General features: G+C 36.8%; 1 protein-coding gene across 12 annotated transcripts in view; it reads left to right on the top strand.

The window, feature by feature from the left end:
- The window catches only part of TPK1 (thiamin pyrophosphokinase 1), a 351,344-nt gene that overhangs the window by 60,458 nt on the left and 279,411 nt on the right, over positions 1-11,475 (top strand). The gene's annotated exons all lie outside the window — the stretch shown is intronic.

Raw genomic sequence — 11,475 nt, 5'->3', positions numbered from 1 at the left:
TATCAAGAAGAATAAAATGCCTGGGAATAAATTTCATCAAGGAGGTTAAAGAGTGCACTGAAAACTATAATACTGTAATGAAAGTGGTGAAGATACAAATAAATGAGAAGATATTCCATGTTCATAGATTGGGAGAACTGATATTAAAATGCCTATACTACCCAAAGGAACATACAGATTTAATGCAATCCCTATCAAAATTCCAATGGCACTTTTCACAGAAGAACAACAAACAATCCTAAAACTTGTATGGAACCATGAAAGACTCTGAATAGTCAAAGTGATCTTGAGGAAAAACAACAACAAAGCTTGAGCTATCACATTCCCTGATTTCAAAATACATAGATGAGAAAGCTATAGTAATCAAAACAGTATCCTATTAGACACAGACATTGTGTGTGTATGTATGTATGTCTATTTGTGTCTATTTGTATGCTAATAGGATACTGTTTTGATTACTATAGCTTTTTCATCTATGTATTTTGAAATCAGGGAATGTGATACCTCAAGCTTTTTTTTTTCTTCTCAAATATGTACACACACACACATACATACACACACACACACACACATATATATATATATATATACACATACATACATATATACATATATATATATGATGAACTGATGACAGAGAAGCCATGAATAGGGGCTTTTGGGTGGCTCAGTTGGTTACATGTCTGACTTGATTTTGGCTCATGGATTGTGACACTGAGCCCCACATCAGGCTGTGCACTGACAGTGTGGATCCTGCTTGGGATTCTTTCTCCTTCTCTCTACCCCTCCCCTGCTTGCACTCTCTCTCTCTCAAAATAAACTTAAAACAAAGAAAGCCTCCATGAGTATATAGTGCAGAAAGGACAGTCTCTTCAATAAATGGTGTTGGGGAAACTGAACAACCACATGCAAAGTAATGAAACTGGACACTATTTTAACAACTTACACACAAAAAAAAATTCCAAATGAATGAAAGACTTGAACATAAGACCTAAAACCATAAAATTCCTAGAAGAAAACAGGTGGTAAGCTCCTTGACATAGGTCTTAGAGATGATTTTTTGAATATGCTACCAAAAGCATCAGTTCGGACTATGTCTGTCTAAAAAGCTTCTGTGTACAAAACTGAAAGGCAACCGACAGAATGGGAGAAGATATTTGCAAACGACATTTCAGATAAAGGGTTAGTATCCAAAATCTATAAAGAACTTACCAAACTCAACACCCAAAAAACAAATAATCAGTTAAGAAATGGGCAAAAGACATGAATAGACACTTCTCCAAAGAAGACATCCAGATAGCCAACTGACACATGAAAAAATGCTCAACATCACTCATCATCAGGGCAATACAAATCAAAACCACAGTGAGATACCTCCTTAATACCTGTCAGGATGGCTAACATCAACAACTCAGGCAACAACAGATGTTGGCAAGGGTGCGGAGAAAGAGGATCTCTTTTGCATTATTGATGGGAATGCAAGCTGGTGCAGCCACTCTGGAAAACAGTATGGAGGTTCCTCAGAAAATTAAAAAAAGAACTACCCTACGACCCAGCAATTGCACTACTAGGTATTTATCCAAGGGATAACAGGTGTGCTGTTTTGAAGGGACACATGCACCCCCATGTTTATAGCAGCACTATCAACAATAGCCAAAGTATGGAAAGAGCCCAAATGTCCATCGATGGATGAATGGATAAAGATGTGGTATATATATACAATGGAGTATTACTCGGCAATCAGAAAGAATGAAATTTGCCATTTGCACTATGTGGATGGAACTGGAGGGTATTATGGTAGGTGAAATTAGAGAAAGACAAAAAATCATATGACTTCACTCATATGAGGACTTCGAGACAAAACAGATGAACGTAAGGGAAGGGAAACAAAAATAACATAAAAATAGGGGGACAAAGCATAAGAGACTCATAAATATGGAGAACAAACAGAGGGTTACTGGAGAGGGTGTGGGAGGGCGGATGAGCTAAATGGGGTAAGGGGCATTAAGGAATCTACTCCTGAAATCATTGTTGCACTCTGTGCTCACTAACTTGGATGTAAATTAAAAAAAGCTAAAAGATGGGGCGCCTGGATGGCGCAGTCGGTTAAGCATCCGACTTCAGCCAGGTCACGATCTTGCGGTCCGTGGGTTCGAGCCCTGCGTCAGGCTCTGGGCTGATGGCTCAGAGCCTGGAGCCTGTTTCCGATTCTGTGTCTCCCTCTCTCTCTGTCCCTCCCCCGTTCATGCTCTGTCTCTGTCCCAAAAAAAAATAAACACTGAAAAAAAAATTAAAAAAAAAAAAAAGCTAAAAGATAAAAAGCTTCTGCACAGCAAAGTGATAGCATCACCAAGATGAAAAGGCAATGTGCTGAATGGGAGAAAACAATTACAAATCCTATATTAAGGGGCTAATATCCAAAACATACAAAGAATTTGTACAACTCAACAGCCCCCCCAAAAAAATCCATTGAAAAAATAGGTGGAAGAACTGAATAGAGCATTCTGAAATATACGTATATATGTATTTTGAGAGAGAATGTACGTGCACAAGCAGAGGAAGGGCAGAGAGACAGGGAGATAGAGAATCCCAAGCAAGCTCCATGCTGTCAGAACAGAATCTGATGTGGGGCTCAAACTCATGACCTGTGAGCTCATGACCTGAGCCAAAATCAAAAGTCATATGCTTAACCGACTGAGCCACCCATGTGCCCCCGAATAGACATTTTTATAAAAGAAGACATACAGGTGGCCGACAGGTACATGAAAAGATGCTCAACATTAATCATCAGGGAAATGGAAATCAGAAGTACCATGAGATGTCCCCTCATGCTTGTTAAAATGGCTATTATCAAAAAGACAATAAGTGTTGGTGAGGATGTGGATAAAAGGGAACCCTTGTGCACTTTTGGTGGCCATATAAATTGGTGCAGCCATCATGGAGAACAGTATGGTGGTTCCTCACAAATCAAGAATAGAACTACCATATGACCCAGCAATTCCATTTCTGGGTATGTATCCAAAAACAAAAACACTATTTCAGAAAAATGTAAACACTTTTCATGTTTATTACAGTATTATTTACAGTAACCCAAGTATCTATTGATGGGTGAATGGATAAAGAATTGTGGCATTCATATACATTGGAATATTATTCAGCCACAAAAAAGAAAGGAATCTTGCCATTTGTGACAACATGGTTGGATCTTGAAGGCATTATGCTAACTGAAGTAAGTCAGAGAAAGACAAATACTGCATGACCTCTGTTATATGTGAAACCTAAAAAAACAAAATTAAGCTTGTAGGTACAGAGAACAGATTGGTAATTGTCAGAGGGGTGAGGGGTGGGAGAAAAGAGTGAACTGTTGGTTTGTTTTTAGTTTAAATATATTGAAATTAAGAAAACAAACATAAACATTTAAAAAGCACCATTTAGCAGTTTTAAGGCAAGATGATTGGTTTTATTGCTTACTTTTTCCAGTATCCTTCCTGGAGTATTTTGTGTAACATTCATTTAAGAGTAGTACTCAGGACTCCAGGACCTAGAAGAGGCCATTGTGTTTTACAAGGGTGTTATTTCATTCTCTGAGGAATTTTATTAGGTAAGGAGCCTATTCATCCCCAGACAAATTGGGGGTGGGGAGTTCACTTGATTATTAGAGGAAGTACCTTGAGTGAATTCATTGTAAATGGATGTAAAGTAGAATTGGAAGAGGTACTCACCAAAATGTGACTGCTTTCTTTTAATGCTGCTTTTGCGAGAGATCATACGTGCAATAGAACACCTGTGCATGCGGGGGAGGGGCAGGGAGAAGGGGACAGAGGATATGAAGTGGCTCTGTGCTGACAGCAGTGGGCCTGATATGGGGCTGATACTCACAAACTTTTGAGATCATGATCTGAGCCCAAGTGCTGTGCTCAACCCACTGAGCCACCCAGGTGCCCCAACAAATATGGGAGTGCTTCTTATGCAGATGATGAGAAAGCAGCAGTGGGTACTGAGTGGCCAGGCCGATGGGAGGAGAACCAATGGAGAGTGGTTTCCAACAATGCAAGGGAAGAACGTGATTCAAGAAAGACGGAGGCAAGATGTGGTGGAAATACGTCAGGCAAGATGAGAACCTGTATTTAGCTGTTGAATTTTATAATAGATGGTTACCGATGACTGAAACAATAGCTATTTCATGGAGGTGGTGGGATGAAAACCTCGTTGAAGTGAATTTTGCTGAAGACTGAAACAAAGATGGGGTCAAAGTTGAAGATCGAGGGCGGATGACCATCTTACCACTTAAACCAGGACCTTTTGCGAATGGAAGGGGGCACAATTTACTCCTATGCTAGTGTAACTGGGATATGTTGACTGGTCATTCTTGGTGGGTGGAGCCAGAGTTTTCTCAGGGATGTATCTATTTATGTCTACTCTTTGTTTACTTTCTCTGAAGCAATTTCTTCTATCTGATTTACCAATGCTTAGTTCATTGGTAATTTGATTATTTTAATAGACTTTGATATGAAATATTTGTTCAGAGCTCTTTAATAGTTCTGCTTTTTCCACATGCAATTTATTTTCTCAAAGAATGAATTGAGTTTTGATTTCCCTGTGCACACTTGAAAAAAAAATCTTGCTTTTAAATGTACAAGTTTGTATAATATGAAAATGAAATTCAGTGCCCTAGAGTTTTTATTGTTTAACTGAAATACTTTTAGGGATGAGAGATTCATAGCAGTGGTCTTTGGTCCTCTGACAACCTAGCTGTTATATATAATGAATGGCATGTGTTTTGGCTAATACTGATTATATCTGTCTTCGAGTAATTTTTTAAAATAGGGGCACCTGGGTGGCTTGGTCGGTTAAGCGTCCAACTTCGGCTCAGGTCATGATCTCACAGTCCGTGAGTTTGAGCCCCACGTCGGGCTCTGTGCTGACAGCTCAGAGCCTGGAGCCTGTTTCAGATTCTGTGTCTCCCTCTCTCTCTGACCCTCCCCCATTCATGCTGTGTCTCTCTCTCTCTCAAAAATAAGTAAACATTATAAAAAAATTAAAAAAAAATAGAGATCATTAAATCCTTGATAAGTTACTAATGCATTTCAGTAAATTTTTTATATTTTAAGTTGTGTTTTATTTCAATGTATTTTCATTTACAGTGCTGGTCTTCAATTCTTTTTTGATCTTATACCATATTGGTTAAAGAAATTTTTTTAATAAAAAATCAAATAATTATGATAATAAAATATTAATAAGATATGATATTAAAGAATATGATAAATATGAAACAGTATTTAAAAATAATGATGCTATTAATAATGGCTTTCTACTATCATTTGTTAATATCTCAAGGCACTGTACAAATGATTCTCAACTTTGAATATGTATTAGACTGTCTTATGATGGTTTTTAAGAAAACATGAGCGGGACGCCTGGGTGGCTGAGTCAGTTGTGTGGCCGACTTTGACTCAGGTCATGATATTACGGTCCGTGAGTTTGAGCCCCGCATCGGGCTCTGTGCTGACAGCTCAGAGCCTGGAGCCTGCTTCCGATTCTGTGTCTCCCTCTCTCTCTCTGGCCCTCCCCCGTTTGCGCTCTGTCTCTTTCAAAAATGAATAAATTAAAAAAAAAAAACTTTAAAAAAAGAAAACATGATGCACCAGCCCAATTGCCAGCATGTTGAATCAGAATTTCCAGGGAAGGAAATTGGCTTCTAAAAAAAAAACAAACAATCCTGTGATGCTGATATATAAGGAGGCTGATACCTACTTCTCTGTATACTTAAGAGTAGATTTATTCATTTGTGATAATTGATGTAAACCCAAAGTTTTATACCATCTACCTTTTTTCATTCCCTCCTTCCTTCTTTTTCTATCATTCTTTTCCTCTTCCTTTTTTCCTCCCTCCCCCCACCAAGTTCCTATCATAACTGGTGAGATTGCATTTGAAACTTATGAGCTGGTTCTAGGAGGTAGGCATAATTAATACTGTCATTTTCTTATATAATTAGGCTTTTGCAGAATTTGTATTACCTTCAATATGTGTTGAATATTTTCAAGCCACTCAGCCATTTGTGAAGATTAGTTTATGTAAAAATCTGTCATTTTACTTTACTGGGCACAGGTAAACTGCATCATCATAATGTATTGAGAGAGAAGTGAGAATGGGGCACTGCTGATGCCTCTGTGTGGCGCTTCCCTTTTTCCTTGGGAATCTCCTTTATAATCGATAACTCATGGGCATCTACTGCAAGGATGGGTGAGGTGCTGGGGCTCCCCTGTATGCTAAATATCATTAAGTCTTAGTTTCTTTTTTAATTAAAAAAAAATACATAAAACTTTTACACCTGAGCTGCAAGACTACAATTTTGAAATCACTGATTTAGAGATGTGAATAGAATCTACCCCTGCATATATATTAGGAGATGTAAAGGGAAAAATTGCAATACAGTAAGAGTTTGGAATTTAGTATCCCACTTACATCAATGGATAGATCATCTAGACAGAAAATCAATAAAGAAACATCGGTTTTAAAGGACATGTTAGACCAGATGGACTTAACATATATGTATAGAACGTTTCAAGCAAAAGCAACAGAATACACATTTCCTCAAGTGTACATGGAACAGTTTCCAAGGTAGATGATGTTAGGGCACAAAACAAGTCTTAATAAATTTAAAATGGTTGACAGTATATCAGATTTATTTTCTGACCACAGTGGTATCAAAGTAGTAATTACATGAAGAAAACTGGAAAAATTGCAAATATGCAGAGATTAAATAACATGCTACTGAACAACCAATGAGTCAAAGAACAAAGAAGTCAAAAGAGAAACACCTTGAGACCTTGGAAAATGAAAGTGTAACATACCAGAATTTATCAGATGCAGCAAAAAGGTTCAAAGAGGGAAGGTCGTAGTGATGAATGCCTACCTCAAGAAACAAGAAAGTTTGAAATAAGCAACCGAGCTTTACACCTTAAAAAACTAGAAAAAGAGTAAGTGAAGCCCAAAGTTATTACAAGGAAACAACAAATACTAAAGTAGAAATAAATGAAATAGAGACTAAAAAGAAGGTAGAAAAGATCAATGAAAGTAAGAGCTGGTTCTTTGAAAAGATAAACACAGTTGACAAACCTTTAGAAAGACTCACCGAGGAAAGAAGGATTCAAATAAAATCAGAAATGAAAGAGAAGATATTACAGCTGGTACCATAGAAACATGGAGGATGAGAGACTACTGTGAACAATTATATGCCAACAAATTCGACAACCTAAAAGAGATAAATTTCTAGAAACATACAATCTACTAAGACTGAATCATGATGAAATAGAAAATGTGAATTAATCAATTACTAGTAATAAATTGAAGCAGTAATCAATAGCCTCCCAACAAACAATAGTCCAGGACCAGAATGACTTCACAGGGGAGTTTTAACAAAACATTCAAAGAAAAGTTAATATCAATCCTTCTTAAAGGAGGGAATTCTTCCAAACTCATGTTGTTATAAGCCCAGCATTACTCTAATACCAAAACCAGACAAGGATGCCACAAGAAAAGAAAATTGCAGGTCAATATCCCTAATGAACATAGATGTAAAGATCACCAAAAAAAGTATTAGCACATCGAATTTAACAATATATTAAAGGATCATTATACTATGATCAAGTGGGATTTATTCTAGGGATGCAGGGATGGTTCAACATCCACAAATCAGTCAACATGATAGACCTCATGAACAAAATGAAAGATAAAAATCATAAGATCATCTCAAGATGAAGATGAACACATTTATCGAAATTTAACATCCATCTATATAAAAACCCAAGAAAGTGGGTTTAGAGAAAACATACTTAAACATAATAAAGGTCATATATGACAAGCTCACAGGTAACATTACCTCAACTGTGAGAAACTGAAAGCTTTTCCTTTAAGATCAGGAACAAGATGATGCCCATTCTTGCCACTTATATTCAACATAATATTGGAAGTTCTTAGACACAGCAGTTAAGTAAGGAAAAGAATTAAAGGCATCCAAGTTGGAAAGGGAGAAGTAAAACTGTCACCATTTGCAAATGTGTGATATTATATATAGAAAACCCCGAAGACTCCATCAAAAAAACTGTTAGAACTAATAAACCAGTTCAATAAAGTTGCAGGATAAAATTCAGTACACAAAAATGTTGCATTTCTATATACTTATAGTGAACTATTAGAAATGAGAATAATCCCATTCACAATCTCATCAAAAAGAATAAAGTACCGGGTCGCCTGGGTGGCTCAGTAGGTTGAGCGTCCGACTTTGGCTCAGGTCATGATCTCACAGCTCATGAGTTCGAGCCCTGCGTCGGGCTCTGTGCTGACAACTCAGAGCCTGGAGCCTGCTTCCGATTTTGTGTCTCTCTCTCTCTCTGCCCCTGATCCACTCACATTCTGTCTCTGTCTCTCTCAAAAATAATAAATAAACATGAAAAAAAAAAGTACCTAGGAATAAATGTAACCAAAAAAGTGAATGATCTATATATTGAAAAATATAAGACATTGATAAAAAGAATTGAAGGCACAAAAAAATGGAAAGCTACTCCATGCTCATGGACTAGAGGAGTTAATATTGTTAAAATGTCCATACTACTCAAAGCAATGTACAGATTTAATGCAATCCTGGTCAAAATTCCAATGGCATTTTTCACAGAAATAGAACAATCCTAAAATTTGCAGAAGCACAAAAGGCCCCGAATAGCCCAAAACAATTTTGAGAAAGAACAAAGTTTGGATACATCACAATCTGATTTCAAAATAGATTATAGAGCTATGGTATTTAAAGAGTCTAGTATTAGCATAAAAATAGACACATAGGTCATTAGAACACACTAGAGAACTCAGAAATAAATCCACACTTACGTGGTCAATTGATGACAGAAGATCCGCAAATATACAAATGGGGAAAAGATAGTCTCTTCCATAAATGGTGTTGGAAAGTTTGGAAGCTACTGTGAAAGAATGAAACTGGACCCACACTATCTTACATCATGCACAAAAAACAAACTCAAAATGGATTAAAGACTTGAACATAAGCCCTGAAACTGTAAAACTCCTAGAAGAAAACATAGGTGGTAAGCTCCTTGACATGGGTCTTGGTGATGGGTTTTTGAATCTGATACCAAACTCATCATTGGGACAACATGAATCTAAAAAGTTTCTGCACAACAAAGGGGTAGTATACCAAGATGAAAAGGCAATGTACTGCATAGGAGAAAACAATTGCAGGTTATGTACCTGATAAGGAGCTAATTTTTACAACTACTTAGCAAACAACCAAAAATCACAGTGAAGAAATGGGCAGATCTGAATAGACATTTTTCTTTTTTCTGTTTTTACATTTCCATTTATTAAAAAATTTTTTTAATGTTTATTCACTTTTGAGAGACAGAGGGAGACAGAACAGGAGCAGGGAAGGCGCAGAGAAAGAGGGGAGCACAGAATCCGAAGCACACTCCAGGCTCTGAGCTGTCAGCACAGAGCCCGACGCAGGGCTCAAACTCGCGAACCGTGAAATCATGACCTGTGCTGAAGTCGGACGCTTAACAGACTGAACCACCCAGGCGTCCCCATTTTTACATTTTATTTTTTAACTTCTACACCCTACATGGGGCTCGAACCTAAGATCCTGACGTCAAGAGTTCCATGTGTTCTTCAGGTGCCCCTGAGTAGACCTTTTTCAAAAGAAGACATGGATGTCCAACAGGTACATGAAAAGATGCTAAATGTCATTAATCATGAGGGAAATGCAAATCAGAACTACCATGAGATGTCAGCCCATGCATATTAGAATGGCTTTTATCAAAAAGATAAGAAATAACACATTGGTGAGGATGTGGAGAAAAGGGACCCCTATGCACTGTTGGTGGCAGTATAAGTTGGTGCAGCCACTGTTGAGAATAATATGGAGGTTCCTTACAAAATTAAGAAAACTACCGTATGACCCAGGAATTTTATTTCTGGATATTTATCTGAAGACAAAAAAAAAATACTAATTTATAACTTAAACAGCTAAAAACAGCTCCATGTTTATTGCAGCATCATTTGCAATAGTCAAAATATAGAAGCAAGCTTAGTGTCCATTGATGAATGGATAAATTTTGGGGGTGTATTTATATATAACATACAAAACATATATTCATCCATAAAATAGGATGAAATCTTGCCATTTGCTGCAACATGGATGGGCCTTGAGGCCATCATGCTGAATAAAATAAGTCCGTGAAAGAAAAATCCCAGATGATGTCTTCTTTATGTGAAATCTAACACAAAACATAGGTGCAGAGAACAAATTGGTGGTTGCCAGAGGTGGGTGTGGATGGTGGGGGAAATTGGTGAAATGTTTTCTTTTTCTGTTTACCTAAATTGGATTTGGAAAAATCTAATTTTCATTTTGGAGCTCTGAAATAAAAAGAAATTGGTTTTCTTAGGATTTGCTGTTCTGTTGTCCTTGCTTTACTTTGTTAATTAAAATAAAATCTTGATATAATATAGTTTTCCAAAATGAAATAGAATTATCCTTGCCTTCTGTTGCACTGGGCTTTTTCTTGGCTTTATACCTGAAGTCCAGACAGACTTTGGGGCTCAAATGACCCTTGTTGGAGTAATTGCTGAATCATTACTTTATGGGATAGTTTTTAGTTCTGTTTTATCCCATGCTCCAGGAATTTAAAACATTTGTAGACTTTATTTTTTTTAAAACAGCTTTATATTTACAGAAAAATTGAAATAGTAAAGAGAATTCCCTTATAATTCCCCCAACCATGTTCAATTTTTCCCATATTAGCATTTTACTTTAGTATGGTACATTTGTATAATTAATGAACCAGTATTAATATATTATTATTGCATCATTTATTCAGATTTCCTTAGTTTCTACCTAGTGTTAATTTTCTGTTCCTGGGTCCCTTTCACATACCATTTAAATATATTTAATTGTCCTGTTTCCTTAGGATCCTGTTGTCTGGAAATTTCTCTTTGTACTTAATTCAGGATTCCCAGGCACCTTTGGAGCACTTTGGTTTTGATATATCCAGGATCAGGGATTTTCTATCTTCTGCTTTAAATGAAACCTTTTTGAGAAAGCAATTCTAGTACTTGTGACTTTATGTTTGAAGAGTTGAGACCAGTCTGTGTTCTCTGTTCTTTAAAATGGAGTGCATTATATAAAGAAAAAGTTCTTACTCTTGAAATCATGTTCTCTGCTCTTACATTTCTCTTTGAGATTGCCTTAGGACCCTTGATATAAAACTTATAGTCTTTATAGCCTAATGAGGAAGTTCTTCCCAGCCTTTCTCTGAAATCTGTTTGCATATCCAAGAAGCACATCACATCAGTGTGACCCCTGGGCAAATACTTGAAATAATACTGTCCACTTACTTCCATATAAAGACTTTCTCTCTTTATATACGCTTTTCCAAATTTAGAGCCAAAGGCAGTGTCCCATGATTTAGT

The sequence above is a fragment of the Felis catus genome, chromosome A2, assembly GCF_018350175.1.
Source record: "Felis catus isolate Fca126 chromosome A2, F.catus_Fca126_mat1.0, whole genome shotgun sequence".
NCBI lineage: Eukaryota > Metazoa > Chordata > Mammalia > Carnivora > Felidae > Felis > Felis catus.
This window is presented reverse-complemented; position numbering and strand designations above follow the sequence as displayed.